Here is a 27,192-nt window from a genome sequence, read left to right on the forward strand (position 1 = left end):
CCGATAAAGTAGACGCTCTGCGAATGGTGAAAGCCTTTGCTTTCATTGGTTGGAATGAATACAAATATCCTATGTTGGGTACATGTTTGACTTAGCTTATAGCTAGATAAGACAGGTAAGTGGAAAACTTAAATCTTTTCTAACTAAAAGAGAACGCAGAGTACGTGCATAATTTTTTGTATTTTTGCATTGGAACGAGTAGCATCTTGCGAAATATTCTGGACACCCTGTTACGTTTAAATGCAAACGGTGTGATCATGCAATCTTGTGGTTTATATGCAAAGAACATATGTAATTCGTATTGCCTGTAGCGTTGCTGGAATAAATGCCTCTGAAAGACTTAAGTGTAGTAGTCACAAAATGGGTTACATTAACAATGAATTGCTTTTGTTGCAGTCTCTGAGAAAGTGAAGTGATTTTATTCCAATCTTGTCCACCAAGAACACTATTCGCGATTCCCGTAATATAATGCGACGGTTAATAAAATTTATTACGATCTAGAAGAGCAATTTATGAAACAATCTGAATGGATTTTAGTTATTTGCAAACTTCAACAAATGTATATCTAAATCACTTGCGGAAACTCATATTTTTACCTCTTTATGACTAATCGGGAGCCACAATGCCATGTCAAGCGTCAAGGTTGCAAGTTTACCTAATAGAATCAGTTGTGAAAGAAACCACTTCTCTGAATACTTAGGTGAAGGATGCGCTTGTGGAAGAACAAAAAATTCCTGACAGAATGTTAATCTCTTCCAACGTCTCGCAGAACGTTTATTACCTTAGTATATTTGAAAGTGAATCGAACATATAGAACTTCCTCAGAAGTACAGCCATTAGCATTACATCTACATAATTACTCTGCATTTCACGATTACTAACGTGGGAGAGGGTTCATTGAACCACCTGTAACATATTTCTCTATCGTTCCACTCTTTGACGGTACGCGGGAAAAAGGAACACTTCATTTCCGAGTAAGGTCCGATTTCTCTTATTTGGTTGATATTGTCGTTTCACATGTATAAATAATTCAAGACAATGGGGAGAGAGTTGGTGACTGAAATTTTACGAGAAGTTTCTGCTCCAAAGGAAAACACCTTTGTATAAGTGAATGCCGCCCCATTTAGTATATCATATACGTGGCATTCTCTCCCCTGTTTCGTGGTATTACGAAATGTTCATGCTGTGAAATGTATATTTCGAAGCTGCACTCTGATAAAAAGTATACGGACACCTGGCTCAAAATTACTTCAGTTCATGGCGCCCTCCATCGGTAATGCTGGAATACAATATGGTGTTGGCCCACCCTTAGCCTTGATGACAGCTTCCACTCTCGCAGGCATACGTTCAACGGGGTGATGGAAGGTATCTTTAAGAATGACAGCCATTCTTAGCGGAGTGCTGCACTGAGGAGAGGAATCGATGTCGGTGTTGTATAGGATTCAGGTCAGGACTCCGTGCAGGCCCGTCCATTAGTGATGTTATTGTCGTGTAACCACTCTGCCACAGGTCGTGCATTATGGAAAGGTACTCGATCTTGTTGAAAGATGCAATCGCATCCCCAAATCGTTCTTGAACAGTGGGAAGCAATAAGGTGCATAAAACGTTAATCAAGGCGTGTGCTGTGATAGTGCCACGCAAAAAACAAGGGATGCAAGCCTCCCTACATGCAAAACACCACACCATAACACCACCTCCGAATTTTACTGTTGGCACTACACACGCTGGCTGCTGACGTTCACGGGGCATTCGCCATACCCACACCTTACCATCGGATCGCCACATTGTGTACTGTGATTCGTCACTCCACACAACGTTTTTCCACTGTTTAATCGTCCAATGTTTACGCTCCTTACACAAAGCGATGCGTCGTTTGGCAATTACCGGCGTGATGTGTGGCTTAAGAGCAGCCGCTCGACCATGAAATCAGTTTTCTCACTTCCCACCGTACTTTCATAGTACTTGCAGTGGATCTTGAAGCAGTTCAGAATTACTGTATGTTGGTCTAGATAGAAGTCTACCTGTTACTTAAAAACCGTCTTGATTGCAAATTTTTTATTTATATGACCGGTTTCGGTTCATTCAGAACCATCTTCAGAACTGATATTTCAGTTACAGGAGTAACCCGTCCAAATCCAGCAATTTTCACACGTGACGTAGCCCACTGTGAGCCCCTGATGGCGTTAGTACGTTGGTCGGTACATATGTTGCTAGCATGTGGATTCCTCTTCAAACTACATTGAAAGCGGTTGCTGTAGGGTCCTCCTAGCCTCTGGAGTCACAGTATGCAATCATCATCTCCCTCCTGACAGGACTCTTACACCTGCTGCCTTAACTGCTGTTCTTGAGCAAGTTCCTCCTCCCTTCTTCCTCCTTGGGGATTTCAATGCTCATGATCCCTTGTGGGGCAGTGCATTTCCATCTAGTTGGGGTCTTCTCATAGAACAATTTCTTGCAGACCATGACTTGTGCCTTCTTAATGAAGGCTTTCCTACCCATTTCAGTAAGAGTCATCGTACCTTTCCTGCCACTGAACTTCCTCTTTCTTCTCCTTTCCTCCTCTCTTTATTACGCTCGCCTCAGGGGCTCAGCATTTACTTGCTGGGTATGGGTTTGGCGACGCCAGGGACTCTCAGCTGGTGACTGGGAAGCGCCACCAGTCCTCAATACCATAAACTCTGAGCGTGCTTCAACGACCACCATAAGGCGTGACAGTGGAATTTTGTATGGTACACAGCTCAGGGATCTTGGCTTAACTGCCTGGGTTGCGAGGATGGTATAAACCTAAAAAAAACCTCAATTTCAAGGTGTGCTGCGCGCCAGGGAGACGCATGGCTGTTGAGGTAGAACAGTTGCTAGTGGGCGTCCTCTGGGAACCAGCCGCCCCCTCCCCCGGTTGTATTAGGCTTACTCAGGCAAGTGGGGCTCTGTCTGTTTGTGGGCCACCATGAACGAAAATACGAATAGTGCGCAAGCACGAGACTCTAAGAAAGGAAAGTTCAATGCTTTACAGTACGACTCCCAATCGTTCCCTTCCCTGTCCACAGTAGGGGAGGAACGGCGGTCTAAATTACCTGGTGATACGTATTCTCCTCGATTTCTGGTTTGCAGCCAAACAGACAGGACTCATTTCTGACCACAAAGCCTCAGTTTTTTGTGGATAATTTAAAGGACAAGTTTGAGGAAGTTCAGGGCATGTATAAAATGAAGTCTGGAGCATCCCCAGCACAGTCACGGGCATTGCTTGCTGGTGACAAGCTCAGTGATATTGACATCTCCATTGCGCCTCATAAGAGCCTCAAAATGGTTCAGGGACTTATTTTTCATCATTGCAGTCTGACGACGAGCTCCGTGCAAATCTGGAACTCCATGGTGTCCACTTTGTATGACATGTCTTCAGGGGACCTAAAGATAGTAGGGTCACCACCAGGGCCTTCATCTTGGCTTTTGAGGGAGACACTGCCCGAGAAGGTTACTGCCCCTCCAGATGTCAGCCAGCGGCTGAAAAAGCCACCACCTGAGGGCCAAAGGGCTTCCAGGTCTTCCTCGGTCCATGAGACTCGGTCGGAAAAGCCCACCCAGCCAGATAAACCGAAGGACAGACGGTACCCTACCAAAAAGAAGAAAAAGCAAAAGGAGAGGCACATAGACAGAAAAGGAGTTCATCAATGCACCTGAAAATGTGGACCATCTAGCGTCCACTCAGGAGCTAGATGTTACTCCACCTGCAGCTTCTATGGAAGTTGATCAGGCTACTGTGCAATAGGTGGCGGCGATCGTTTCTAAGGCGTGACCTATCCCTCGCCCCCCCCCCCCCCCCCCCCCCAAGATTCTTTCATGTCTTCGCAGTCGGATACCATTATCCTTCAATGGAATTGTAGTTTTTTCCACCACCTTGCTGAGTTGAAATAGCTTTTGTGCCGCTTCCCTGCCACTTGTCTGGCCCTATAGGAAAAAACCTGGTTTCCTGTTTGGCGGACCCCCTCCCCTCTGTGGCTTATGGGGTTACTATAAGAAGCAAGTAGAATACGATAGGGTGTCTGGCGGTGTATGTAATTATGTTCTTGCCACTGTTCCTAGTGCTCCAGTGCCACTTCACATTGCTCTCGAGGCTGTGGCTGTTTGAATGGAGCTTACCTTCTGTTCCCTCTACCTTCCCTGGGATGAGGTTGTCCCATCTTGCCGAGCTAGCTACCTTTTTCGCCCAGCTTCCCCCACCATTCCACCTTTGGGGGATTTTAATGCCCACCACACTTCATGGGGTGGGGCCCAGATCTCTGGTCAGGGTAGGAACATTGAGGCTCTCTAGGCACAGCAGGACCTCTCTTTCAGTAGCCCAGGTCTTCTTCCATACCTCAGTTGGAGGGCCCACGATGACCTCTGTCGTAGTGACCACTTTCCTATCCTGGTTTCTCTTCTTCAATCCCAACCCCCTGACCAGCTGCCATGATAGTATCTTCGTGGAGCTGATTGGGCATCCTACACCACAGCTACTATGGCCATTGCTCCGCTTCCTGGTGACGTTGATTTGGCAGTGGACGAGGTCACTATGGCCATTGTTTCTGCTGCCAAGGCAACTGTCCCCTGCTTTTCAAATACCCTAAGGCGTAAGTCAGTCCCTTGGTGGACACCAGAGATTGCAGAACCTATCTGGGGCAGCCGGCAAGCCCTGCAACGACACTGTCATCCTTCCCTAGAGAATCTTGTTGCCTTTAAACGTTTGCGGGCTTGCGGGCCCAGGGTCGGCGGTTAATCCGGGGGAGCAATCAGGACTGCTGGGAACGATATGTTACCACCATAGGTTCTCGAACCTCCCCATCTCAGGTGTGGTCGCGGGTTAGGCGTATTTTTGTCTTTCGCCCTCATGCATCTGTCCATTGCCTCTCTTTGGGGTGCAGTTTGTATTGACTCAATCGCCATCGCCGAACATGTGGCAGAGTACTTCGCTCGTATTTCCGCGACAGCAGGCTACAGCGCAGAATTCCTCGCCATTAAAGAGCAGACTGAGCGTACGCAGTTGTTTCGCACGCACCGTTGGGAACGATACAACGCCCCATTTAGTGAATGGGAGTTCCAAAGTGCCCTTACAGCTTGCCCCGATACCTCTTCAGGTCGAGACTGAATTCACAAGTTTCTTGGCAATCTCTCGGCGCACTCAAGAGTTTAACCGGATCTGGATGGAGGGCGTTTTCCAACTCCAGGTGCTGAAACCTGGTGCAGATCCGCTGGTGGTTGATAGCTATCTCTCTATAAGCGTTACCAACGTTATGTGCAAACTCCTGGAATGGATGGTGAGCCGGCGGCTCATGTGGATACTTGAAGCTTGGGGCCTCCTAGCCCAGCAACAGGGAGGCTTCTGTCAGGGCCGCTCAGCGATCGACAATTTAGTCTCGCTAGAGTCGCCTATTCGTACAGATTTTACTCGGCGACATCTAGTTGCTGTTTTCTTTGATCTTCGTAAGGCGTACATTACCACCTGGTGCCATCATATCCTTGCTATGCTGCAGGAATGGGCTTACAGTGTCCACGTCAGATTTTTCTACGGAATTTTCTCTTCAATCGCTCCTTTAGGGTAAGATTTGGCACTTATTTTAGCTCTGCTCATATTCAGAAGAATGGTGTCCCAGAGGGCTCAGTGTTCCCCTCTTTTTGGTGGCTATTAACGGTCTTGCGGCTGCGGTGGGCTCATCGGTCTGTTCCTCTCTATATGCCGATGACTTTTGTCTTTGTTTCCCCCAGCATCAGTGTCGCTGAACGGCGGCAGCAGGGAGCTATCTGTAAGGCACATTTTTGGGCATCCAACCATGGTTTTCAGTTCTCAACCTCTAAGACCCGAGTGATGCATTTGTCATCATCGAATGGTCCTCCTCCATCATCCAGAGCTCTACCTTGCGAATGAACTCCTTCGTATTGAGGAGACACATAGCTTTGTTGGCATGCTGTTTGATGCTCAGTTCACTTGACACATCATCTTCGCGGGTTTAAACAATGGTGCTGGCGGCACCTCAACATCCTTCGCTGCCTCGGCCACACCGTTTGGGGGGCTGCACGAACAGCCCTCCTACAGCTCTATAAGGCCTTACTCCAGTCCCGACTTGGCTATGGGAGCGTGGTGTAAGACTCAGCAGTTACTTCAACGTTGCAGATCCTCGACCCGGTTCTCCATTGTGGCGTCAGACTGGCGACAGCTGCCTTCCGCACTAGTCTGGTGACTAGCCTTCTTGTAGAAGCTGGAATCCCTCCCTACGATTCCGCCGACAACAGTTGCTTGTCATACATCGCCCGCACCATGCCTCGCCCGAACACCCAAACTGCAGGCTCCTGTTTCCATCTTCTGCACTTCCCTCCCCACGACGGTGGCCTACGTCGGGTCTTCCGATCACGGTCCACGTTAGTTCCCTTCTCTCGTCACTAGAGTCCTTTCCCCTTCACCCATCCTTCCAGCCCTCTTCTTCTACCCCTCCTTGGTCACTCTCTCACTTGTAGCTTTGCTTGGATTTGTCCTGCGACACGAAGTCCTCCGTTACACCTGTCAGTCTTCAACACCTGTCCTGGCTCTTCTTGCCTCGTTTCACGATGGAGATGTAGTCTACACCGATGGTTCTGTGGTCGATGAACGCACTGGGTTTGCTTTCATCCACAGCGACTATGTTGAGCAGCATTCCCTGCTGTTTGGGAGCAGTGTTTTCACTGTGGAGCTGGTTGCTCTTTGTAATGCACTCGCTCACCTTTCCTCCCTCCCTGGGGAGTCATTTGTCATATTCATGACTCCCTGAGTGGATTGCAAGCACTCGGCCAGTGTTTTTCTTGGGACCCTTTGGTGCACGGTATCAAAGATGGTGTTTTTGCTCTCGCAGTGTAGTCGTTCAGCGATATTTGTGTGGGCCCTGGGCCACATTGGCATTCCAGGAAACGAACTCGTCGATCGGTTGGCCAAGCAGGCCACCATTTCGCCACCCTTCGAGCTTGGTCTCGTGGAAACAGACCTCCGGTCAGCCCTAAATCGCAAGGTCCACGATGTCTGGCGCTCTGAATGGTCTGTCTTGAGCACGCCAAATAAGCTCTGCATGGTAAAGTCGTCCATGGCTGTATGGAACTCATCCTTGAGGGGCACGTGCAGGGACTCATTTATTCTCTGCTGTCTCCGAATTGGACATACGCAGTTGACCAAAAGCTATCTCCTTCGTCGTGAGAACCCGCCCAAGTGTCGCTGTCATGCAGGGCTGACAGTGGTCCATCTTCTGGTGGACTGCTCCCTTTTAGCCTCCTTTAATTTACCAGCTGTACTTCCTTTAATTCTAGGTGACGATGCCTCTATAGCTGACCCAGTTTTAAGATTTATCCGTGCCGTTGGGTTTCATAATTCGCTCGAGTGTGGGTGCTTTCGCTTGATTACTCAGGCTACACCCACTCCAGCGACTTTTGAGACGTGGATAACAAAATAGTGTCTTTTATGGTGACAAGTTGTGTTGGTACCTTTATCAACACTTTCCAGCTGGAGGTTCATTTGTAGTTGAGAGGTTGACCTTTACCTGATCCATCAACCACTGTAGTCTGTTTTACTCTAGTCAACTATTTGCTCTGCTCCTTTTAAGTGACCTCTATTTTGTTACTGCGGTGTTCATTTTAGCTCTCTAACCCTTGGTGTTCCCTGCCTCTGGGTGCAGAGGTTACGCTTTTACTGTGTAGGCCTTAATTACTGTGTAGGCCTTAATTACTGTGTAGGCCTTAATTACTGTGTAGGCCTTAATTACTGTGTAGGCCTTAATTACTGTGTAGGCCTTAATTACTGTGTAGGCCTTAATTACTGTGTAGGCCTTAATTACTGTGTAGGCCTTAATTACTGTGTAGGCCTTAATTACTGTGTAGGCCTTAATTACTGTGTAGGCCTTAATTACTGTGTAGGCCTTAATTACTGTGTAGGCCTTAATTACTGTGTAGGCCTTAATTACTGTGTAGGCCTTAATTACTGTGTAGGCCTTAATTACTGTGTAGGCCTTAATTACTGTGTAGGCCTTAATTACTGTGTAGGCCTTAATTACTGTGTAGGCCTTAATTACTGTGTAGGCCTTAATTACTGTGTAGGCCTTAATTACTGTGTAGGCCTTAATTACTGTGTAGGTCTTAATTACTGTGTAGGCCTTAATTACTGTGTAGGCCTTAATTACTGTGTAGGCCTTAATTACTGTGTAGGCCTTAATTACTGTGTAGGCCTTAATTACTGTGTAGGCCTTAATTACTGTGTAGGCCTTAATTACTGTGTAGGCCTTAATTACTGTGTAGGCCTTAATTACAAGTATGTCTGTTTGGAACTGGGGACTGATGACCTCGATGTTTAGCCCCCATGACCCCCAAAACCAACCTTTATTACACTGGTCGCGACACGACGACGTTTGCGATGGACAGGTTATCACGCTGGTCTTTCCAACACGCAAATTGGCCTCTATATACTGCACGTGGTCGATTTTTCTATATGTTTATTGGGTTGTATTGATGACGTCCTACATGACGCCATTGATGCAATTGTTGCGCTGCTAGACTTGCTATCCCACGCTCATTTGGACCATTTCGCCGCCGGAAAGTCCTGTGATGGAGTATGGCCAGTGCCATTACCATCCGTGATCGCCGTCAGCTTTGCAATGCCTTAAGAGGCACGCATCCGCTGCCAATCTTACTACCTTTAAACGCATGTGCACCAAAGCCCATTACTTAACCGAAAGGAGCAAACGGACGAGTTGGGGACACTGTTTCTTCCCGCAGTTCTACTGTCTGTCAGGGGTATGGGCTGAAATTCGCTCTCCCCAAGGTTGCCATCGGCAGCCTACCCTCCCAGCCTTGCCCTCCTCGATGCCTTTGTACAGACCTGCTGATTCTCACAGAACGTCTTGCGACCCATTTTGTAACAGCATCAGCATCATCAATTACTTCCTATCTGGCTGCTTTCCTTCACGAGAAACAGATGGCCGAAGCTTTTGCCTTAAGTTTTACCCCTTGTCAGTCAGAATCTTACAATGAACCTTTTACTGAATGGGAACTTCTTTCTGCATTTTCTTGTTCTCATGATATGGTGCCTTGTCCAGACTCCATTTATAAACAATTGCTTCAACATTTCAGTGCTCTACAATTAAGATATTCTCCAGGTGCTTAACCATATTTGGCTCCAGGGTGACTTCCCTTCCCAATGGGGGGATAGCATCGTGGTTCCCGTCCTTAGGGTGGAGGTGTTAATGCAAAGTGGCTGGCTTCTCCGTTTTTATTGTCATAGTCAGCCAGGCAAGGTAATCTGCTTTCTTATTTTCAATCTCCTCTCCGTTTCTTTCGTCTCTTTGGTTTTCTTGTTCTGTTTTATTCATTGTTGTTTGTTGTCCTATCGTTCTTCTGGTTCTTCCTTTCTCCTGTTATTGTGCCACAAGTCATTTTTCTTTTTGTTTTAGGTAATTGTTCTACTGGGAACAAGAGACCGATGACCTCACAGTTTGGTCCCTTCCTCCCCTTTTAAACCAACGAACGAACTAACCATTGGTTGGTTTGAAGTTGCTTACCGGAGATTGAGGATGTCATTGTTTTTCACACTGATGGCTCTAAACCTACGTCCTATGTTGACGATTTCTTGCCTGACACATGTTCAGCTCTTACTGCAGCAGTAATGGCCGTCTATCAGGCCTTCTGTTTTGTTAAACGGCCCTCTCTCAACCTAGTTCTGTTACATATAGACTCATAGTGGCCTTCAGGCTACTGTGTTTTTCCCACCATTCACTGCTCTCCATGACCTCACTGATCTCACTGCAGCTGCTTGTTCGATCGACTTACTTTTGGTTCCTGGCCATTTAGGTATTCCAGGTCATGATCATCTGGTTGGATGGGGGTGGCCACCTATCCCCATTCTCCATCGACCTTCCGGTGAGGATTTGCAGCAGTACATAAAATCCCTTTTGGCTCAGATATGTGCTGACCCTTGGGGCTACCAAAGTGTCTGATCTTCATGCCATGTAGGAGACACTCACCATGTGAGATTCTTCCCTCTGCCTCTCCCAGCGCGTGTCTACCAGCCTCCACGGTCTTCGTATTGGCGATACTAAGTTGAACCATGTGTATTTTACGCCGCAATGAGTCGCCTGCCGAAAACCCCTCCCCCCACCATCTTTGCAGTAGCAAGGTTTCGCTCACGGTGATACATAAGTGCACTGCCGACGCCTTTCGGCACTTCACACTACATGTGCGCTCCCACCTTCCTTGTCTCGGATCTTAGCGGACTCCTTGCGTGCTTACGTCTATCCTTTTTTTTTTCGCGAAAGTAGTTTGTACTAAAACGCCTAAGTTCTTGAATTTTCTCCGGGATTTGGATCCCTTAGTTAGCGTATGTTATGTAGGTCCTGATCTTACCTCCACACCGATCAGGTTCTCCCCGTCTTTCCCTACATTTTGTCTGATCTATTGTGCTGTTCTGTTTCTTCCTTTCGTTGTCTTTGTTTTCTTAGTCTGGTGTTTTCACCGTCATATTATGATAATTTTATTGTACAGCGTGAGAGTCGGGATGGATTAGTAACGGTGCTGTTGTCCCCCTGCACGTAGCGTTTCTGGGGCACCTCTGCTCTCCCAATTTCCACCTACCTCCTTGTTCTTTCCTCTTCCTACTGCCTTGACGTCCCGTTTTTGGCTCTTTGTTTGCACGTTATCCATTCTCCTTGACTGGACTGTGCTGTTTGTGTTGCTCGTCCCTTGATTTCTACCATATTAGATCGTGGGACAGTCTTTCAGCTTTTCATTTAAGCTTTCTCACGTTTTCTGTATCCAACCCGCTCTTTAACGGCTAGACTTCACCTTTATTTTGTGGATGGTGCTGTGGTATAGCGGTTGTATTAATAAACGTTTTGATTTTGGCTGCTTGTAGATTACTCCCAGGTTCCATTTGCAGTGTTACTGTGTGGGCGGTTGTTCATCTGAATCATTGTGTACTTTGTTTCAAAATTTTAGGTAGAATTTGCTCCTTGCACAATTGTTTTCGTGTCTGATGAAAGTTACCGACACATTTGTGACAAGTTATTACGGAATAATTAACTGTTCCGTGTTTAAGCTTGTACTGTTGCGTTAATACCCTGTTGAAGATTCCTTGCGCAGGCAGATTCAATTGCGTCTCTTGTACTGCCTTTTTGAAATTAGTCAAGCTTGAAATGAATTACTTAGTTGTTATAGTGGTTTTAATTTTGATGTTAATGGTGAAGCATCATTGGTGCTTCATGTCTAGTCTGTTGAATGGGTTTTAAAGTGTTTCTCTAGTATCTTAATGTTTTAGTAGCTTGATCTGGTTGTTCTATTAATGTGCTAAGGAGTGGTTTATTTAATGGTGAACTATTGTTTTTGGCAAGTGTAATACATAAAATTTAAATTTACCGTGTGTATGGGCAAATAAATGTTAAAAGCTTGTTTAAATGAAACAAAAATTATTTTATCAACGATTAAAGAACTACTCTCAACCCAACTCTACCCCTCCCTCCAGCGACATTGACATAAAAAACACCGAGAAGTAAACTTTTTAAGTTCAACTTCAGAGGGAGTGAAGTAGGGGATGAAAATTTGTATAAAAAGATTTAGTTACATTAAAAAAATTTTAAACCTGAATGTATGGAACTTTGTACTTCACTTCATTAGAAATCAAATATTTGTTAGAGGATGAAAATTTAAATAGGAACATCATCCCAAGAACTCGACAACATTGAAAAACGTCTGACTCTACCTACCAAAATCTCTTTGGTCGGTAGTACTTTCGAAAATAATGATTCTATGTCCTTAATTAGCGCATATAGATTAGGTGTTGTAATTTATGAACATAAAAATTCTATTAAAGAAAAAATAAATCCTTGCAGACCATGCGGTCTATAGAACGAAGGAGTCAGCGCAGAGCTAAGAATTTATATTTGCAGTAAAAACTGGAAAATTGTATTTGATACATGGTTATAAGACGAGCATTTTCACAAAACAGCGATTAGATATGTTAATTACCATATATTTGACGTATTTTGTATTTAAATGTGGGTGTTATAATGGAACGGAGAAAAAATTAGACCGAAACGAGACTCCAGCCATCGATTACCAGTCTTGAGCACTACTGATTCCTTTCCACGTCTACGTATTTCAACCTTCATAGAACTGCTAGTTGAGCATCTCTCTTCAAAATTTTGTATAAGCAGGAAATATCTAAAACCCCCAAGTGGCAGGCGAGAATTCTACCACACAGCCACACGCCCTGTCGAGAAAAATCAACATTGCCTTAGAATATCAAAGTGAGTCGGAAAACTTAAGTTGATTCACTCGAATTTTGAGAGCCGCAGCGAATTGTTTCGGAGCATCAATATTTGAGCTTTGAACGTTACGTACAAAAATACAAAAATTACAAAATTTTTTACACTATCAGCTAGTTCTAAATTAGCAAAACAGCTATAATGTTACTCTTGTGAAAGGATTTAAATGTGACCATTATCGTGCGTTTATTGGTTAAAGATCGGACTATATTCGTGTCTAAAGATTTCTATTGAAAGGTAACAATAACAGAACAAAGGGGTCCGAGCCAAGGTTCTATTAGTAATAAAATAAATTGTAATTACGTACAAGGAAACCGCCGCCAGCCTTACTAGGAAAAGTTGTACCAAGTACTAAGAGGATTCAGAAAGTTAATCATTGGGATTGACTTTACTTGTTGCAGAGATGGTTTTTTTAAATAAGATATTAAGCACCAGCGCAGTTAATCAGACAAGGTAACAGTAATTTAGCATGCACAACACAAAGCATATTAGCCATTTTTGGAAAAATTGGCTCTCAATAACACGATTTCTATATTAAAGCGGAAAACAACTGATTATTATGAATGAATAATTACTAATGGTGGAGCAATATTAAGTTAGTGAAGAGGTTCTTTTATCACCTTAATTTTTAGGAAATATTGTCCTGGGAATGGTTATGAGGTAATTACATTCCATAGTCCTATTATATGTATTCTCAAGGAGCAATCACTTTACTGGACTTGTTAGCTCGAATGGAACATAGTGTATCTGAATCTAGTTGATTTGAATAGTTGTAGCTATCTTCTTACTATAGTACACCCAAGTTACAAGAATGAAATTTGTAATTCTTGAGCACTGTTGTTATAATGGGAAATTTAAGTCTGGATCAACTATTAGCATGGGGCCCCAGAAACGAATTATCATTAGACTTTGATATTGGCTGAACATTTTAGTCACGACATACTAGAAAATTCTGAACTTAATAACGCTTGAAGTAGCAAACACATTCTTCATTAAGAAGAATCTTTAAGCTGAGTACTTTAAATGTTGTCTTAGTGACTGTGCGTGGACGAAATTTCAAGTATAGTTTTATGAAAATTACATAGTATTTCACAGATTATGCTCACTAAATTATGTACTTTACAAGTTCATTAACTTTTGTTACGGAAGGTAACTGCTATTCAGTTCAGTAAAACAGGATACTTCGAATTGGGATAGGCCACTATCTAGGTAAATGACTAAGGATAAAATACGGCGACTCACCACGAAGTTATAGAACACGAAGTTTCTATTGAAGAAAAAAAAAAAAAAAACACTACATAACTCGTCCATGCAACCATTCAGTACCCAACTGGTAACAGTTTAAGATGGTGGCAGTGTCTATCTACTGTGTTATTCAAGAAAGGTGGCAAAAGTTTCCATGGCTTCAGCTGTGTAACAAGAAATGAAACTTACGTTCTTAGCGTCTGATTTTCGTAGTACAGAAGTAACAAAAGTAAGAGGAGCTGTCAAAATGTTTCTAGCCCGAGATACCGTAATGTCTCACACAAACACCACCACCTACTTTTATGGTGGTGACCTTTGTATGTAGATCAAATTTCGCGACTCCAGCTTCGCTAGTTTTGCCGCTAGGATGCGTTGCATACCTTAAACAAAATGGCGAATATCGAGAGAATCAAGAACCGTGTTGTGGTTGAGTATCTTCATTTGAAGGGAATGACCTCCCAAAGAAATCGCTGAGGACATGTGGAATACACATAAGGACAGTACTCCGTGTGACGCAACAGTGAAAAACTGCGTGTCAGACTTCAAACGTGGAAGACGCTCTAAGGAGCGGAAGGCCTATCAACGTTGCTACTGATGAAGCAGTGACTGAAATTCACGATACGAGTTTGTAGGATCTTCGAACAACGTTGCAGCGCATTGAAGCCACAATTGGAATTTACCATCGGCGTGCTCATGACATGGTTGCAGATATTTTGGTAATGCGGAAAGTTCCATCTTGGTGGGTCTGGAGAGACTTTAATGTGGATCAGAAACGGGAGCATGTGCAGTATTTTGAAGAAATCATCCGCCAATTTGAAGCGAATGAAGACGGCTTTTTTGCAAGGTATGTGACAACGGACGAAACATGGGTTCACCACTTTAATCCTGAGACAAGTCACAACAATGGAAACATCCTTCATCCCCCACCCTAAAAAATTCCGGGTACAAAAATCAGCCAGTAAGGTGAGATGCAGAAGGGGTAATTATGGAGAATTACTTGCAAAAGGGCATAATTATCAATGTATCTTAACGTTGTACCCTCCTGCGCCGTTTGAGAGAGAGAAAACAGGCACTGAAAATTTGCACGCGTAGCTCTTTTGCATCAGGACAACGCACTGGCGAACAAAGCCCTCGCAACATTGAAAACTCTGCGTGACTGCGGATTCGAATCCGCTGTATTCTCCAGATTTAGCTCCATATACTTTTCTTTTCCCAAACCTAAAAATGTTCAAAATACGACGATTTGACAATGATGCAGTGATTGATGCTGTGAACGCTTATTTGAATGGTTTGCAGAAGTTATCTGATCGTGCCAGCAAGTGTATTATTATTAAAAAATAAAATTGTATTATGAAATTTACCATTCTTTGTTAGGCTAGAAACTTTTCGACCCTTTCGTATGTAATGAGTAGGAAGGCAAATCACTTCAGCAACCGAGGCTTTATCATATAATTTGCAGTTCTCGCCACTTTCCCACTTCACAAGATGCACACATTTCCCCTGCTAATCACAAAGGAACAATGCAGTTCGGCCACAAATTCCACCATTTCTATTCCCTCCAAGGTAGTTTCGTTGCAGCAGGGCTTGCCTTCATGTTTTCATGATTAAAAACCTACGCTCCATATGCTTGAAGCGTTATCACAAATAGTTTTAAAATTTTCGTTCTTTTACAGAACTTTACCTTCCTAAATTTACATCCATAGATTCATTATTCACCTAAATTATCATAAATAATGAATAAAATGTTACATGAAACAGCATGATTATACAGAAGTCACATTAAGTAAAAACAAAGAAATTGTATGAGATCATTATACGTAATGTCGATAGTAGAGCTACAAATTCTATTGCCATGTAAATACCTTCGATACAGAAACAAATTGCTTTAATGTTAGCGCTCAATAAATAATGTAGTTACGGAATTTCTTAATTGCCACGTAGCAAAACCTTCTTTTGATCTTCGCGTTTTTCTTTCAAGTATTAATGACATTTAAATCTAAAAGTATCGAACCAACACGAATAAGTAAATCCAAAGACAGCAAATACAGCTTCATTCAACGGAAAATGATAAAATGTGTTTATACCATACAAACTCGATTTATTTCTCATTTCTTTTTGTAAATAAAATGTGGTTGCAGTACTAATGCAGAGCAGATGTTCCAACAGAACCGAAAATGCGGTCGTTCAAAACCGCATATCGACAGGCTCAAATACCACGCGCCGATGTTCGTTTCGTGGCTGTAACACGGTTTGAATGTCGTCTGTCGCTGTTAGTCACTACAAAACTTCGTATTCTAGCAGCATATCTTGAAGCTGATTAAGTGGTCAAGAGATGGTAGGGTGGCTGGGGAAAGAGGTGGTGATGTGGTATGCAATATGACATAAACGTGCGCAGGCAAAGCCGCAGGTAAAAAGGCTAGTTTAATATAAATTGCGCTGGTGTACAGAAGCGCTAACTCTATTTGTCATGAAAAGAAATCAGTTACTTCTTACATGTATTAAGGGTCAAACGTATTAACTTTCGTGACAGCTTGCGTGGTTCTCATTCCAAGTAAACATATTTCTCAATGGGACGTTACTCTATTTTCCCTCGGACTGGTGTTTGCTTAAAATAATACGCTGCAGCAAATGAACTGGAACGTCTCTGGGTGCAGGGACTACAGCCAGTTTTTAGTTGCTTTCCTCGAGGGCAGCGTGTATAACGGAACTCAAAGCTGTGTAGTAATCGCTAGCCACCTGTGAAAAAAATTAAAAAAATGCTCTTTTAAGGATATGGAGTTGCAACGGTCAGCGGCGTTTGTGGGGCAGACACCATTCCACAGTGAAATTGTGATTCACCTGATCAACTTTTTGATTTTTGATTTGACCCATTCCTGTAGCGGGCAGTTTGTTTACCCGTCTCATAGGAGAACTTAGTATTAAATTTCTCTCCACTTTTTTATATCCAGGTAAGGTGAATCCTGACAGTCCTGGCACCGACACTAGTATAAATTACATCTTGTAAGAGGTCCATGATTAAAGAACTTGTTGCTAGCGCACTCGAGCTGATGTAATTTCGATGGATTGCTCACGTGCTGCCTGCGATATGGAAGCTGTAAGAGAATCTGAGACCAAAGAGCAGTGTTGACTGCAGTAGGAACTGTGGTAGTAGCAGTAAGTAGTTGCTAGCAGTCTGGTGTATCGTGTTAGCTGGGCCGGTCGTGGTGGAACGATGGCGGAGCCTGAGCGTTGTAGTATAAGGTAAAAGCAGCCTCGCGCATATGTAGTATTGTTATATCAAGTCCCATGTAAATGTTTTTTATAAAATCGCTTAATAACAAAGTAACTTTTGACAATCATTCATTTCAATTTAAAGAATTTACTAATTTCTCCAATCCTTGGTCATCCCGATTATTGAAAACAAAAATCAGTTGTTTCTTTTTATACATGACAAATCTATCTGCCAGTATTGCACTGAGCTGCGCCAGGAAAATTTCTTATAGGAGCAGATATATACGCGTTATCCGGCGACCTAATTGAGGTAAGATTTTTCAGTTTATTCAGAATGATGTATCAGTGCCATGACGCAGCACTGCTGATGTCCAAAATTTACCAGGTTAAATTGACTGTCAATTATTGAAAGGTTAAAAGTGAGCGACAATTTTTGAGATTAGTCACATTTTATTATTGATAGGTTACGCAATTTATTTTTTTGGGAGGTTACACTATTTTATTTTGTGTGGAGGTTACACTTGTCGACAACCGGCCAGAATCGTATTTTTGTGAATTTCTGAGAAGTAGTAACTTATATATCTGCTCTTATTTACTTAATTTTAAATGTAGTTTACATCTGGCGCAACGCATTTACTAACTTGTCACTCTTTCTTTCACAGGTCATCGACAATTTATTGCTCTTTGTTGTAATTGTATTTGTTCGATATTTGCTTTGTCTCTGTTTCATTTTGTGCTCTACTTTGATTTGTGAAAATGCCGCGCAAAACTGCTAACAGTACATCGCGATGCGCAATGAGTGAAAAAGCTGACTAGAATAATTTGACCGATAATACTAGCGACACTCAGTATAATAGTGATAACTCTCTACTCACAGATGATCAGTGCGTGCCGATCACTAGTAATGATTTTATTCTAGATGAACACACACATTCAGTTATGTCCACACTTAATTTAACGGCAATTGATGACGTGGCACGTTCAGTTACAATGAACGCTGTCCAGTTTGAAACACCTGATTTGCAAAATTTACGTAGCGAACAGATAATTGTTTCTAACGAAGGTGACCAAGATACACAAAGCACGTCAGATTTGATTGCGCTGTAGTGACCAACAGAGCACATCCGATTAGCAAAGCTTTTTGTGAATCCATGACCAAATGGTTATACAAAACGTGACACATGCAGATACACCATCACACAGCACAGAGAATACAGCAGATAATTTTGGCATGGATCGAGTTATGGCATTATTGCTACAACTTAATGAAAATCTCAAACAACAAAATAATGAATCGAACAAACTTAATGAAAAACTAGACAAAAATTCCAAACAGTCGAATAAAAAAGACAATTTCAAACAACTTAATGAAAGTTTCAAACAGTCGAATTAAAAAACATGACAGCTCGATCAAACAAATTAATGAGAACTTTAAACAGATTAATGAACAGATTGCAGCCGTTGCCGTGCAATGTCATGACACTAAAGAACAATTACGTGAGAAAATTAAGGCTTGTGCTAGGAATAGTAGTGAAGAAATTAGATCCGTTGCACAAGAATTAAGTAATACACATGCAGCCACAACTAAATTAGAGATGAAATTAGTGCAGTCGCTAAAGAATGTTCTGAAAACGTAACACAGTTATGCGACAAGTTTAAATTGTCAGCAGAACTTTCACGCACACTGGATGCGAAAGTAGACAAGAAATTCGAACAACAGAACAGCCTAATTGACGAACGTTTTAATCACCACCTACAAAACAGTGAACCGCGTTACCGTAAATGTATACAGGAACAGAACAAAGTAAAGAAACAAGTCATGGAAACAATTACTGCACAGAGACAGGGAGATAAGCGTAAATTATTTACGAAAGCAAAACATACGTAGAAAATAACATTGCTACAGTATCAGACGAAATCAAACAGTTCAACACCGAACTGCATGATGAAATCTCCGATCTTAAAACAAACAAACACACACACACATACACACACACACACATACACACACACACACACATACACACACACACACATACACACACACACACACATACACACACACACACACACATACACACACACACACACACATACACACACACACACATACACACACACACACACACACACATACACACATACACACATACACACATACACACATACACACATACACACATACACACATACACACATACACACATACACACATACACACATACACACATACACACACATACACACACATACACACACATACACACACATACACATACACATACACATACACACACACATACACACACACATACATACACACATACATACACACATACGTACATACGTATATACATACATACATACGTATATACATACATACATACGTATATACATACATACATACGTATATACATACATACATACGTATATACATACATACATACGTATATACATACATACATACGTATATACGTATATACATACATACATACGTATATACGTATATACATATATACATATATACATATATACATATATACATATATACATATATACATATATACATACATATATACATATATACATACATATATACATATATACATACATATATACATATATACATACATATATACATATATACATACATACATACACACACATATATTATATATACATACATACATACACACACATATATTATATATACATACATACATACACACACATATATTATATATACATACATACATACACACACATATATTATATATACATACATACATACACACACATATATTATATATACATACATACATACACACACATATATTATATATACATACATACATACACACACATATATTATATATACATACATACATACACACACATATATTATATATACATACATACATACACACACATATATTATATATACATACATACATACATACACATATATTATATATACATACATACATACATACACATATATTATATATACATACATACATACATACACATATATTATATATACATACATACATACATACACATATTAGACTCTTATACAACGACCAACAGACTTGAAAAGTTGGAACTATTAAAAGATCCCGATGCCATCAAAGCAGACGTTAAGAAATTGAACAAAACCACATGTAAAATACAAAAACAAATTAATGCTTGTGACACTAAAAAGACGATCACGTAAAAGCACTGACTGAAAAATTTGATGAATTGGTTAGTCGTATTGACGTTATCGAAAATAAGTGACATCAAGTAAAAGGAGCAGTATCTGGTAAAAGAGTAGATGTAAAATTAGACACACTTATAATTTTGTATTGCAGGTCATACGTTCCACTCAAATTTTTTGATTGTTCCCTTATTGACAAGACATTCTTTTAGGTGCGAATTTTCTGGTACATACGACGCAATTATTGACTTCCAGAATTCCTATTTAATGTTAAAGGATGAAAATGTAAAACTGGCATTAGAATTTCAGCCCTCTTTATCTGCAGAAGAACAATTAATCGGACGGAGGTCATTTCTGCATCACGTAACATAGACTGTCATTCCACATTGTTCACAGATACGTTCGTACACAATACACCAGACGAAGCTGCCTACGACGTTATGCAAATGATTTCTGAGAAAGTAAAACAAAGCAGTGCAAATACAGACGTTGAACGTACTCAACTATGCAATATCCTTTTACAGCAAGCTCTAGTTTTTGACAATATCCCTGGTACTATGTCCGGTTTCATGTATGAATTTCAAGTTAAACAGCACGACGTGTTTAAATCCGTACATTATCCTATTCCGTATATTCACAGAGAAAAAGTTAAGAAAGAATTGCAAGCTATGCTTGACCAAGGTATTATTGAACCGGCAGTTAGTCTGTACATAAACCCGCTCCATATTGTTAAGAAAAAGGATGGATCACTATGACTCGTACTTGATTCGCGTTATGTCAACGACATTATTATTAATGAAACAGATCGCCCACAGACACTAGAAGAACTTCTACAGAAATTTCATGGTACTGCTATTTATTCCACATTAGATTTGAAATCGGGATTTTGGCAAATTCAGCTCCATCCGAATTGCAGAAAGTACACAGCATTTCTGTTTTGGTCACTGTTATCAATTTTGCAAACTACCGTTCGGTTTAACAATTTCTTCAGCAGCATTTATTCGCGGTTTGAATACTATACTTCCGACAGAACTTAAAGACCGAATCACAACGTATGTAGAAGACATTATTGCAGACGCTAACTGGTCTGAACATGATCTGATTCTGGAACAACTGTTGCAAACTTTTCGTGCACAAGGACTCACAGTAAATCTTAACAAATCGCACTTCGGCAGAACTTCCATCAAATTTCTTGGACATGTAATTTCAGCAGAAGGCATTGCGCCTGACCTGGAAAAACTTCAAGCTTTACGTGACATTACTGTTCCAACGACAAAGAAACAATTACGCAGCTTTCTGGGATTAATTAACTTTTTCCATAAATTTATTCATTACTCTACTTCAGACACCCCTAGATTATGCCAACTGACGGGTAAAAACACTATTCGGTCCTGGGATAGCCAAGCGCAGTCTAAATTTGTCAATCTGAAACAAGCTTTGTTGAACGCAACACTTTTATCACACCCAGATCTTAATAGAAATTTTTCCACTGCCACCGACAGTTCTAACACAGCTTTAGGCGTACACATATTTCCGGAAGTTGAAGAAGACGGTAATACAGTAATTAAAAACATCGCTTTTGCAAGTCGCATTCTGTCACTTGCTGAACGCAATTATTCTGTTACAGTACTTGAAACATTGTGTTGTAGGGGCATTTACGAGATTTAGGCATTTTCTTTATGAAAGACATACGACAGTTTACACAGATCATAGAGCTATACAGTTTTTACTTTCCGCAAATATTTACACACGACAAGTTAAACAGATGGAAACTTTATTTACAGGAATTTAATTTTACAATTGTTCACATTCCCGGTACACAAAATATTGTAGCAGACGCACTATCCCGTTCTCTCTGCAACAATCAGCAAGACATCGCAACCAACTTCTGCCAAGCAAATTCTAGCGTCATGTATGTTCAACATGTCGCATTTGAAAATTTAATTTCATCGTCATTACGAGACATACCACAAGAGCAAAGACAACGTATGGAAAGAAATTAAACACCTTTGGCAAGATAAGAATAACGTTACCATTAGAAACCATTACACGGTACGCAATAACATTCTGTTCCGCCGCTCTCACCCTGACGGCAACAACTGGTTATTATGCATTCCTGAACTTGTTCACAAATTAATTTGGTGTACTCACTTGAGTTAGGCACATTATGGAGCCAGAAAATGTTTTCTTATACTGAGACAGAACTGTTATTTTGCCAACATGGAGAAACTTATTCGAAGAGTTTTAGCGTCATGTAAAATCTGCCAGAAAGCTAAATCAGACACGACTTAACATATTCCTCCGTAACATCCCATTGTACCTGTTAAATTGACACATGGCCGCTGTAGACAGTTTTGGAGCGATTCCCAGAACTAATAGAGGTTTTTGCTACATCTTTGTCGCTGTTGAACTCACTTCGAAATTTGTTACCTTCACTCCGTTACGCAAAGCTACTGCTAAATCTATTTCGAATGCATTTGTAAAACATTTTTTATTTCATGTAGGGCATGTATTGAAAGTAATTTCCGACAATGGACCACAATTTAGATCTGCGATATGGACACATGTGTTACGAGCTAGAAACATTTCTCCGATCTATATATCCAAGTATCACGCTTCTTCGTACCCTTGTGAACCCTTGTGAAAGAAATTAGTAAACTGTGTAGAATGTACTTCCATAAGACATATTGACTGTGATACACACATACTCCCATTCAAGGATGTAATTAACTCCATACCAAATAAATCTACTATGCTATCTCAGACTGTTATATTGAAAAATGTTGAACCACCTAGCAAAATTAAAGAATTAGTATCCTTTCCTACATCTCGTCGACTACGCCACCATGAAATAATTGACATTGCGCTCAACATCAAACGTGCCGCAGAGCGCCGGAGAAGACAACAAAAACAGGTTTGTACACGCCGTGACTTTCACAGTGGACAGAAGATATTAGTACGCACACACTATTTATCCAACAGAGGAAAGAGTAGATGCAGTAAATTTAAACTTCTATACGCAGGTCCATATAGAATTCGCAGCATTCCTTATCCCAATGTGGTACATGTTGAAACTTTGAGAACCAGAAAAAGCAAAGGCAATCGCAATGTCTCCAATATTAAACCCTTTATTGAATGAACATACATTGAATGAACATACATTGAATGAACATACATTGAATGAACATACATTGAATGAACATACATTGAATGAACATACATTGAATGAACATACATTGAATGAACATACATTGAATGAACATACATTGAATGAACATACATTGAATGAACATACATTGAATGAACATACATTGAATGAACATACATTGAATGAACATACATTGAATGAACATACATTGAATGAACATACATTGAATGAACATACATTGAATGAACATACATTGAATGAACATACATTGAATGAACATACATTGAATGAACATACATTGAATGAACATACATTGAATGAACATACATTGAATGAACATACATTGAATGAACATACATTGAATGAACATACATTGAATGAACATACATTGAATGAACATACATTGAATGAACATACATTGAATGAACATACATTGAATGAACATACATTGAATGAACATACATTGAATGAACATACATTGAATGAACATACATTGAATGAACATACATTGAATGAACATACATTGAATGAACATACATTGAATGAACATACATTGAATGAACATACATTGAATGAACATACATTGAATGAACATACATTGAATGAACATACATTGAATGAACATACATTGAATGAACATACATTGAATGAACATACATTGAATGAACATACATTGAATGAACATACATTGAATGAACATACATTGAATGAACATACATTGAATGAACATACATTGAATGAACATACATTGAATGAACATACATTGAATGAACATACATTGAATGAACATACATTGAATGAACATACATTGAATGAACATACATTGAATGAACATACATTGAATGAACATACATTGAATGAACATACATTGAATGAACATACATTGAATGAACATACATTGAATGAACATACATTGAATGAACATACATTGAATGAACATACATTGAATGAACATACATTGAATGAACATACATTGAATGAACATACATTGAATGAACATACATTGAATGAACATACATTGAATGAACATACATTGAATGAACATACATTGAATGAACATACATTGAATGAACATACATTGAATGAACATACATTGAATGAACATACATTGAATGAACATACATTGAATGAACATACATTGAATGAACATACATTGAATGAACATACATTGAATGAACATACATTGAATGAACATACATTGAATGAACATACATTGAATGAACATACATTGAATGAACATACATTGAATGAACATACATTGAATGAACATACATTGAATGAACATACATTGAATGAACATACATTGAATGAACATACATTGAATGAACATACATTGAATGAACATACATTGAATGAACATACATTGAATGAACATACATTGAATGAACATACATTGAATGAACATACATTGAATGAACATACATTGAATGAACATACATTGAATGAACATACATTGAATGAACATACATTGAATGAACATACATTGAATGAACATACATTGAATGAACATACATTGAATGAACATACATTGAATGAACATACATTGAATGAACATACATTGAATGAACATACATTGAATGAACATACATTGAATGAACATACATTGAATGAACATACATTGAATGAACATACATTGAATGAACATACATTGAATGAACATACATTGAATGAACATACATTGAATGAACATACATTGAATGAACATACATTGAATGAACATACATTGAATGAACATACATTGAATGAACATACATTGAATGAACATACATTGAATGAACATACATTGAATGAACATACATTGAATGAACATACATTGAATGAACATACATTGAATGAACATACATTGAATGAACATACATTGAATGAACATACATTGAATGAACATACATTGAATGAACATACATTGAATGAACATACATTGAATGAACATACATTGAATGAACATACATTGAATGAACATACATTGAATGAACATACATTGAATGAACATACATTGAATGAACATCTCAACATCTTGTCTATTCTATATTTTTTGCTACTGCATTATGATACGGTGGGTGTTTTATGCACTTAAAAACTGTGTTTTTGACCTAATATGTTTTGTCATGCTATGCTGTATGCTTAATTATTTATCACATTGTAATGCTTTTTACGGTTGATATGAACACTTACTGATGATCATATTTTTTCCTGGCAAGTGCCCGACAAGGTAAGGTTAGCAGGTCGTTTTTCTTGTTATACATGAGACCGTGCACATTTTCGATTTTTTTTGTATGTATTATTGTTTTCCTATCGAAAGTTTTGTCTGTATGCACTATGAAATGTTTAAGATGTAACAAACACCAGTTGACATTGACATTTTGCATTATGATATCTCAACATCTTGTCTATTCTATATTTTTTGCTACTGCATTATGATACGGTGTGTGTTTTATGCACTTAAAAACTGTGTTTTTGACCTAATATGTTTTGTCATGCTATGCTGTATGCTTAATTATCACTTGAAACAAGTTTTCATTTAATGAATATGTGATTAAATGCAAGATATTAATCCTTATTCATCATTTTCAGAAAGCAATACCGTGTAAAAGAAATGAATTAAACAACCACAGTTGTTTACTATGAAATGGAAATTTTACCATTAGAATGAAGGAAAGAAAATGCAATATCTTGTCATGAAGAGTAAATGGATCAGAATTAACAAGCATTAACGAGAATATACTATGCACATCGTATGATAGCAGTCTTGACTAATTATTTTTCTTTCAGAATACAAGGCGATTGATGCAGACTGTCAGACACAACTACAGATGTTAATTTTAGTGATGAAATATGCTAGAAGTAAGAAACTCTATACTATATGAAGTAACGAATAATAATGAATAGTTGTATGAAGTAAATGGTAATATGAATATGCATAATGAAGTGTCTATTTTTTTGCAGATGATAATAAATGATGATGAATAGTTATATGAAGAATATTCTCTTATGAATAATGAAGTTTTTCTTTGCTGGTGATGATAGTGATGAAGTTATGGTAATATAAATAATGAAGTTTTTCTTTGCGGATGATGATAATGATGACATTTATATATTTACTGTTAGTTAAGAAATGATATAGTTATTTAAGTATTTGTTGCAGTGTCCTTGGACAGTCTTATGTCGCATTGTATAATGGCTGAATGTTTCGGGAAAGACAGCTCGAGTACACACACATTAAGTACACGTTTCATTACCTGATAATTTGAAGTTTGCTACTTTTCAGCATAATATACCTTTTTCCTTTCAGGTCAATAATCCATTTTGTATCTTTTCCAAGAGAAGCTTTTCATGATATTAGTATGCTATAAACACTTAGTTATCAAACCTGTTCTAATACATGCATTTTTTTACCCATTTGTGTGTATCATTCTATATTACTCCATACATACTGCTTAAATGCTGTGTAAATAGCCAATGAATGCCAATAATTATTCAGATCGGTTGTTACAGTAGTGTAATTCTATGATGACTAGCATAAGATGTAATGTATCCTTTACCTTTTGACCTAATTACCAGCAGTTACTGCAATATCCGTGTGTCCTGTCCATCCTCATGATCATGGAGCACTATATTTGGTTTTTGCACTAATTCTACGTTGCTGTAAGGGTATAGATTCTACAAGAATATGGTGTCGACATATCAAGCTGTCCACCACCTTGAACGATGGAGATATTGTGGTCCTACTGTTTGGTGTACCTAATGTTCTACCAAAATGATAACACTGAATATTAATACAACATTTCAGTGTCTTGGCTACACTAATAAATACTTCAGGGAAGAGAACTTAAGATTGTCTGACTTCGTGTTGTTCTTCTGCAGAAAGATATGGACTTTCAGTGCACCTACTCTGCTACAACCATGATGCAATCCTTCCCATTCCTTTCCTAGTTCTTATAAAATGCTGAAGACTTATACAGTACATTTGCACTTTATTTCATTTCTCAATTTGTTTAAATTTTGTGAAATGGTAAACACGTATACATTGCGTGTGCACTTTGTCATTTAATATATTTTGTACTCAATGTGTATATACTTTATTTCTCAATATG

This window comes from Schistocerca gregaria, chromosome 1 (genome assembly GCF_023897955.1).
Source record: "Schistocerca gregaria isolate iqSchGreg1 chromosome 1, iqSchGreg1.2, whole genome shotgun sequence".
Lineage (NCBI taxonomy): Eukaryota > Metazoa > Arthropoda > Insecta > Orthoptera > Acrididae > Schistocerca > Schistocerca gregaria.